This window comes from Bidens hawaiensis, unplaced genomic scaffold (assembly GCF_021521415.1).
Source record: "Bidens hawaiensis isolate Kalapana, Puna unplaced genomic scaffold, B.hawaiensis_p1.1 tig00017340_1, whole genome shotgun sequence".
In the NCBI taxonomy this organism is placed as follows: Eukaryota; Viridiplantae; Streptophyta; class Magnoliopsida; order Asterales; family Asteraceae; genus Bidens; species Bidens hawaiensis.
In genome coordinates, this window is record NW_027492621.1 from 11710 (window position 1) to 20896 (window position 9187).

The 9187-nt window shown below is 36.0% G+C and overlaps 1 pseudogene; it reads left to right on the top strand.

Annotated features, from left to right (window-relative positions):
• Window positions 1–1012: 1012 nt before the first annotated feature.
• Window positions 1013–4509, top strand: LOC143553603 (putative disease resistance RPP13-like protein 1; annotated as a pseudogene).
• Window positions 4510–9187: the final 4678 nt, after the last annotated feature.

The following is a 9187-nucleotide window of genomic DNA, read 5'->3' on the forward strand; positions in this document are numbered from 1 at the left end:
AAGTAACGGGTCTCTTTCAATATTTAATTTTTAATGACCTATAAATCTTTAGGTAATTTAAAAAAAATGGGTCTAAAAAGTGTTTGAGTATTATAAAAATAGTGAGATTATAAGTGTTCAGATATTCTATATATATAACTCCGGGAATTTTTAAAAATTTTTGTGCCTTTGAAAAAAATGTGCCCCAACCTGGCGCCCACAGTGCCCAACCTTAGAGCCGGCCCTTTTTATAAGCTATTTGTATGGAACTTAACATTTTGAACAAGTTTGTAAATGAAAATGCCTATTAAAGGGTTGACATGTACTAAATCCATCTTAAGCTATAAATCAGTTCTTTAAATAGTTATTCCGACATCATCTTTCTACCTGATCATAAAAACTTCTTCATTTTCTCGTCTCAACTAAGGTTATACATAAAAACTTACGTTTATTATATTATATTATATAATATTATTATATATATTATACATAAAAACTTACGACCCGCTGAAGAGGGATTTTTGTAAACTTGATCGAATTGAAGTTTTTACCTTTTTGTGCCTGTGATGTTTTGCGTCGATCTCTTTGTTTGGAGGGTATTTTGGTAAACTTGATGGATCACATGTATATAACTTAAAAAAGGACTTGTAGTTTCGAAGTTTAGAATTCCTACATGCTTTTTACATTCTCACATCAACTCATTTAGTTATATTGATTCTTGTAGTCTTTATTTAAACAGTTTTTTACAAAAGCTAAACACAATTACTTTAAATAATACAGTTGACTTTTAAAGTCAACTAATGTTAATTAATATTTTTGCTATAGTCTACACAGATGCTATGAAGTGCACACACTCAAGTTGAGTGTTTCTGTATAAATTGATATCCTTTTGGATCCATTATTATTTTATTTTTTCATGTTTTGTCTTTTGGTTGTATTAAGTGCCAGTAACGTACTGTTTTATCGTGATAAAATGAAATTAGTGAATTTCTCACAAACTCGTTGCATTGCGTGAGCTAAGTATGGTCGTAAGATGAGTTCTAAGCTAGATGAGATTACGACCAAATTGCGTGCTCTAGTTGAGGAGAAAAATCTTTTGGGTTTGAATGATAAGATTGGATTAAGGCCAAACAAAGCCAGAAGAGGGTTGGAAGAAACTTCACTGGTTGATGACTCCGAAATTATAGGGCGGAGAGGCGATAAAGAGGCAGTGGTGGGGATGTTGTTGGCCAGTGAAGCTTCAAGTAGTAAAAATGCCAGTGTCGTGTGCATAGTTGGTCTGGGTGGGATTGGAAAAACCACTCTTGCCCAACTTTTGTATAAAGATGAGAGAATAAAGGATCATTTTGAACTCCAGGCATGGATTTCTGTTTCTGATGAGTTTCATGTATTTAATATTAGCAAGGCCATTTTTAAAGATGTTGGTGGGGATGACCGAAAATTTGAAACTCTAAATCAGCTTCAAGTGGCTCTTACAGAAAAACTTTCAAAGAGAAGGTTCCTATTTGTTCTAGATGACGTCTGGAACGAAAACCGTAAAGAGTGGGAAGTCCTCCAACGCCCTTTTAATGATGGGGCTCCTGGAAGTAAAGTTCTTGTGACAACACGGAATACCAGGGTTGCATCCGTTATGGACTCTATTCAAACATACCCTCTCGAGCTTTTGTCTGATGAAGAAGCTCTATCTTTATTTGCTCAGAACGCCTCAGCTGATCAGCAAAACCTCGATCTGAATCAAGCACTTAAACTGTATGGGAAAGATATCGTCAAGAAATGTGGTAAGTTGCCTTTGGCTTTGAAAGCACTTGGGAGGGTCTTTAGAACAAGATCAATTTATGAGGAATGGGAGGACCTCCTGAATAATGAGATATGGAATTTAGATAGTAAACGTGAGATTCTTCCGGCTCTTATGCTTAGTTACTATGATCTCCCCCAACATTTGAAACAAATGTTTGTGTATTGTTGCTTATTCCCGAAGGATTATATGTTCGACAAAAATGAACTCATCCTGTTATGGATGGCAGAAGGATTTTTGCATCAGCCAGACAGATTAATGGAGAGTTTTGGAGGGGAGAGTTTTGGAGGGGAGTGTTTTGAAGAGCTAGTGTCGAGGTCATTTTTTCAGTATGCAACCAACAATAAATCACGATATTCAATGCATGACCTAATAAATGACTTGGCTAGAACTGTTGCTGGTGAATTTTTTTTTATGTTGGATGCTAATGATCAGGATGGAGCTATTGGTCAGAAATTCCACCACCTTTCAATTATTCGTGAGTACTATGGAGCACACAAAAAGTTCAAGGCACTACAGAGAGCTAGACGCTTGAGAACATTTTTAGCCACGTCGGTTAATCAGTTAAATTACTTGGATAGATTTTATGTATCAAACAAGGTTCTTATAGAACTACTTCCTCAAATGAAATTCCTAAGAGTATTGAGCTTAGCTTATTATAATATTACAGAGGTACCACATTCCATTGGTAATCTTAAGCATATGCGGTACCTCAATCTTTCAAACACTCCGATCAAATGTTTACCCGAACAAGTCGGTGACCTTGTTAATCTACAAAGCTTGTTATTGTCAGGTTGTGATAGTTTATCTACCTTGCCAAATAGTACTTTGAAGTTAATTAACCTACGGCATCTCGACATTGCTAATACTTCATCATTAGAAACGATGCCATCGGGACTTGGTAGGTTGACGGGTCTACAAACTCTATCCAGAGTCATTACTGGAGGATCTGGTGAGTTCAGATTATCCGACCTGAAGGACCTAGTGCATCTTCGGGGCCTGCTTTCCATTGAAGGGCTGCACAACGTGAAAGATGTGTTACACGCAAAGGAGGCAAACTTACAACTAAAGAAGGGAATTTGTGATTTGCAAATGGAATGGAGTGATGTCTTTGATGATTCTCGGAATGAAAAGACTGAATATGAAGTGCTTGAAGGGTTAAGACCTTTCGAGAAGCTGACAAGCCTCGAGATTGTGTACTATATGGGAACAAAATTTCCTAGTTGGGTAGGGGATTCTTCATTTGTTTGGTTAACCCAACTAGCATTACGTGGTTGTAGAAGATGTACATGTTTACCAACACTTGGACATCTACCTTCACTTCAAAAGTTGTTTGTTGAATGCATAGATGGGTTGAAGAGTCTGGGTTGCGAGTTTCTCCGGCCTTCTAATTCTTTGCAAGATGTTGCATTTCCATCACTTGAAATTCTGGAATTTAAAGATATGAAGAGCTGGGAGGAATGGTCAACTAGTGGTGGTGACAAAGATGGATTGTTTCCTTGTCTTCGTGAGATGTCTATAATTAATTGCCCAAAGCTAGATGTAACGGCAATGGAGTTAATACCATCACTTCAAGTTTTACATGTAGAAGGATGTTCTTTAGCGGTGTTAAGAAGTATGGTCGGTGTATCTTCTTCAATTGTTAGATTGACAATGAATAATATTAAAGGACTTACTCAGCTCCATGGAAAAGTTTTAGAGCATCTTAAGGCAGTTGAAGATTTAGAAATTTCCAAGTGTGATGAACTCGTTAATTTGTGGGAATCAGAGGCAGCGGCATATGCAATTCTTGTGAATTTAAAGAGGTTGGAGTTAACTGGGTGTGAAAACTTGGTATCATTGGGAGAGAAAGAGGCGGACCTGGTGATTAACATAGAATCTTTTATAGAAGTGATAATCAAGGATTGCCCGAGGTTGGAGAGTTACAAATGTCCCAATAGCATTGAGAAGTTGAGAATAAAGGGTTGTGCTTCACTTACATCGTTGACCTACCCAACAATGGACGACCTTCCATCCACTTTGAAGTCTCTTGCCATTTCTTATTGTGATAATGTGGAGGTAAATTGGCTTCTCATGCCGTCACTTGAACATCTTGCCATTTCTTCTTGTGATAATGTGGAGGTAAATTGGCTTCTCATGCCGTCACTTGAATATCTTTTCATTTTTTCAATGGGAAATCTGAGGTTGTTTCCCGAAGGATGCTTAGCTCATCTCACCAGATTGGAAATTTGGGGTTGTGATAAGATAGAATCCATTCCAAATAATGGTTATGGTTTTCTTCCATGCCTTTGCTTGAGACAACTGAGGATTAGCAAGTGCAAGAATCTGAAGTCATTTCCTCATGAGAGTTAAAGAAGCCAATTTCAGAGTGGGGGCTACAAAACTTCCCAACCTCACTTGTTGAATTAGAATTATATGAGTCAGGAGTGGTTTCATTTGCCAACTTCACTTTCCTTCTTCCTTCATCTCTCACTGGTCTATATATCAATTATTTTAAGGAGTTGGAATCACTCTCAGATGGCCTGCAACACCTCACCTCCCTTCAACATCTTCATATTACGAGCTGCCCAAAGCTAAGAGATCTGCCAGAGACACTGCTGCCTTCACTTTCAAGTTTGTGGGTTAGGGATTGTTCTTCCCGAGAATTAAGAAAAAAGTGTAGAAGAAGTAGAAAAGGAAAGTACTGGCCCATCCTCTCCCAAATCCCAGGCCTGGATTTGAAATTAGAATGATCGATCAGCTTTACAAAAGCTTCTATTTGGGATTCATAATAAAGCCAGGTATGTAAACTACTAATTACCATTACTCCATCATATATATATATATTTCTATAATTCATGACTATCATTGTATTTGTTTAATACAGTTGTCATTGTGGAATGAATTAATGCATCCTGTTTGTTTTGTACATTTTTAAGCATGCTTATATAGCAGCAGATTGCAATGAAAAGAAGGTTAATCAAATACTAAAATAGAAAATTCCTGACAAATTAATGGGAACCAAAAGTCTATGAACAGTCCATAAGACCAAGTGTTTAAAGACTCATATAGTCAAATTATAATTCCGAAAATACCCATGATTGACGAACGCGGTTATGCAGGTTCTGGTCGGATCTTATAAGCACTTTATTGAACAAATCAGTTACATGGAAGACGATAAAGAGGCATTGCTAGGGAAGTTGTTTGGCGGTGAATCTTAGACATTTTGATATGGCATAAGTACGACATATGAAGCAAGATACATTGATCCATCAATTACACTTAACTATGATACTCATGTAGAAAGAATTTATACTTCGTTGATATGAGATTATAAGAGTAATGATTCATTTTGGTTTACTGAACAGCATTTAACTTCATTTGAACATGATCTTTGCAACTAGAGAGGGGAGGGTCTATGCCAGCATTGGCTAAAAAACCCCAATGAGTGTTTTATATTTATAAAATATTTATTTTGAAACCATCTCTATATTCCTAGACGAATCCGATTGCACAATCACCTTTCATGTTAAACTGTTTTAATAGGTTTAGTTTGATTGATGGATAAAAAAAAACAAATCTTGGATATGCATATTGAATCATATATTTGTTGAACCATCTCTAATTTCATTTTTCTTTTTTTAGTAATTTTGAATGCTTTTCGGTCTCAAGAGGGGACAGCGATATCATCAACACGTATTGTAGTATTTGTGAACATTGTATTATTCTCTTTGTAAAAAATACATGAGTCGATATCTTTTGCGAGACAATCACCAAGTCATTTATATCACACCCATCGCGACTTGCGACTATAGTTTATCTCGTGATTGTTGGTTTCGCAATCAATTGTAAACGTTTGGCGACTGTCTCAACAAAAGCAAATTATGGATGCATACAAGTTACACGAAGTTCAACACAATTTTTTTATCGTTAATAACTTAAGAATTAAGTTCAGTATTATTACTAAAAACAAACCTCATGAACTTCAATTTGCTACATGATAGTCATTTAGACGATGCATTAGTATATTAATTACTCTAAACGATATTATATATTGCACAGTACAAATTCTTATAATCAACACCAATCAGTAAATGTAAAAACAAACCAATTATGATGCACTGAATTAGTTATACTCATAGCAACACCATTACATAGTACAAACTCTTACAATAAACAGATGAAACAAAAACAGTCCAGAAAAATATAACTTGTTATCCTCCAAAATATACACGTGCAACTAGTCGTAATAAACTTTATCTGGCCCTTCTTGTGTGAGTTATGTGTTACCGGGTTATCGTTTTTTGGCGAGAGCAACAAGTCAATCACTCAAACTAGCTTAGCAATGTTAAAATTATATATCAATGTACTCATCTTAGTGTTTGATTATTTATTTTGATATGTACTAATTTACTTAAGGGCTATTTGTTTACATCTGAATGGAACAATTCAGATGGAAACATCTAATTCATTCAGACTTTAAACTGTTTGGTTCCAAACGGAATAGCATCTGACTAGTTAAAATTGGGTCTGAACTCTGAATCATTCAGACTTATGTTGTTGCTGAATGGGACAGAGGCTAATGCAGATCTGGCTCATTCAGATTTGAATGAACCAAACAGCCCCTTAGATTGCTTATTTTTTTGTTACTTCTTGTAATATAAAATAAAAAGTGGAACATGCAAATTAAGTTTAATAAATAAATATATAAATATCATTTTCAAAGTAAGGATATAATTATGCTTTTACACTGCTGAATATTCATGATAAAATTGCTTAAACTAGTACTTTGCAACTGTTTATAAGGACCCAAAAAACCTAAGTCCCAACATATGACTCCAGATAGCCAAAAACTAACCAAACAAAATCTCATAAAGATGGGTCTCACAAGTCACAACTAAATAATTACCAAGAGCACAATCCCAAAATCATGCTCTTTCAATTGTTGGCTTATCATCAAAATTAACAAAAAATAATAATAATAATAATATAAACCAACCATAAAGCCCAATAAACATTCCAACAGCCCAAGCCCCAAAAACCTCTACATCACTAATCACTAATCACAATAAGCCCAAAATATAAAAGGCCCAAATATGGATCTGATTCAACCGTAAGCCCACAAAACAAGAAGCACACCAATTGACAACTCCATATTATTTCTATTGCTATGATCAACATCCATAATTAAAATAGTAGCAGATGGAATTGAACCTTCAATCGCCCGATTAGAAGCCGTTTCTAGTTCGGTAGCGTGTGCCATAGAAACACCGATACTATCACCATCCGATTCGACCTCCTAAATAAGCATATTATGAATGTCACATTGCTTATAATAGACAACTTTAGCTTATCTTTACAACTATCAATGACATTTTGCTAGACGAATTCTCGAAAATCAATTTACTCAAGAACTTCATCTTTCCCATCTTTTACAAGACTCGTCTTCATCAAAATCAGCCGAAGATCCTACACATCATCATCATACATTTGCCCACCCAATTTGAATATCTTGCCAGACCGGGACCAAGATCGTTAACTTGACTGGACTGGACTGGGAGAGAAGGGGGTTGGCAGTGGCGGATCTAGAACATAATTCTAGGGGTAGCACAAAATTTTTTTTGATCATACATTACCAGAAATCTTTTTACTCTTTTGCGCTTATTGGTAGCCGGTTTCGCGTTTTGCGTGTATAGGGCCCGGTAATGCGTTTCGCACTTCCCCAGCCTGGTTACGCGCTGCATGTACCGGCGTTAAATTACCTGTTTCGTGTGTACTGGCGCCCAGCTACCAGTTTCGGGGGTTTGGTAATGCATTTCGAGTGTACTGGCGCCCGGTAACGTGTTTCACTCATACAACCACCTTGTTATGCGTTTTTCATACATCCCGGGCCTAGTTTAGCAGTACGCGCGTCTCCACGCCCGGTCACCCGTTTCATGCCTACCTTCACCCGATTATTTAAGTTAGGCTTTTAAGTTTTAATTAAATGGTAGGCTTTTAATCATCTTGCGCTTTTAAAACTTTAAAAGGTAAAGTTTTGGGCTTTTCAAAATTTTTGAGGGGTAGCGTAATATAATTTTCAGGGGTAACGAATGCATAAAACGTAAAAATTTCCACTTCGCCGGAAAAGTTGAGGGGTAGCGGGTGCTACCCCTCCTTATAAGCTAGGTCCGCCTTTGGGGGTTGGTCTCGAGTCTAATGTGGGTTTGGTCGGACTGTTTTATGATCAACTTGATTTTATGCTGGATTCATATAAACTTAATGCCAACTTATGCCACTTTGAGACGGCTTTAGCAAAAAATGCATAACTAATATTAATATTTTTCACCAAAGTTCATTAGTTTTGCAAGTAAACCTCGGGTTATGATCCAAAATCAATTTCAATGATATTTATAACCATTTTTGTCAACCGGTGATGACTATAATACAACTCAAAATTTTGTCAACCGGTGTTGATGGGTTGACCCAACCCGTCTTGATCCTCACACAAGATAACCTGTTTCAATCCAAAAACTTATTTGACCCATTACTCAACCTGACCATTTTCAACTACTAACACGGTTTCGAGTTATGAATTTAACCAATAAAATTAACTGTTTTCATTTGTTCCTTTTTTCAGGGGAGGTTTGGAAGCCAATCAAATCTTGCGTGCACGGTATTCAGCTGCCGTGTCATCTGCACTCGACGACACAAGCGTTGCAAGCAAAAACTTACTTTCATCAATCGACCGTAAGTATTTCTTATTTAACTTTGCATGCGAATTGAGTAGATTTAACCTTATCGCTTTAATAAACTAACCGACTCTTTTGTTCATGTTCGTTCCTATGAAAACATCTAATAAATTAAGTGACCATATTTGAAAAACTATACATACTTATTAAGAAAGCCTATTATAAAAAATATTGAGTTGCTTCATGTTTGTTTGTTTAAGTATAAATAGTACTAAAACTGTTTCATGCATAAAGAAAACATGAGTAGTAAACGAACTTAAATAGTGTTTGTTTGTTTATTTGATAGATGAACAAATTTCCCGGCAAACGATTATTCAAAAGCACAAAAAAGGAACTAAAAAATTACTTCGACCACAATTTAGGTTTGGGATGACATATTTAACTAGTTTAATAAGCGGGTTGTGTTCGGGTTGACCTGCGTTCAATTAAACAAGTCAACTCGCCAAGCTGTTTATGGCCAGTTTAACCCATTTTATACAACCCGTTTGACACATTTAGATATATTGGTTAAACGATAAATGTTCAAAGCGTGAGTGTGTGGGATAAGGTTGATGTTTCTGATACGAATTAAGCTGTGGAATGTTTTGGGGTTGAAGAATTCAACCCGGTTGACACTGCATGATTATAAAATGAATATATTTAAAAGTACTCTAGCATTTCTTTTTTCTAATTTTTTAATATTATTTTTATTGTGCTAATAAAA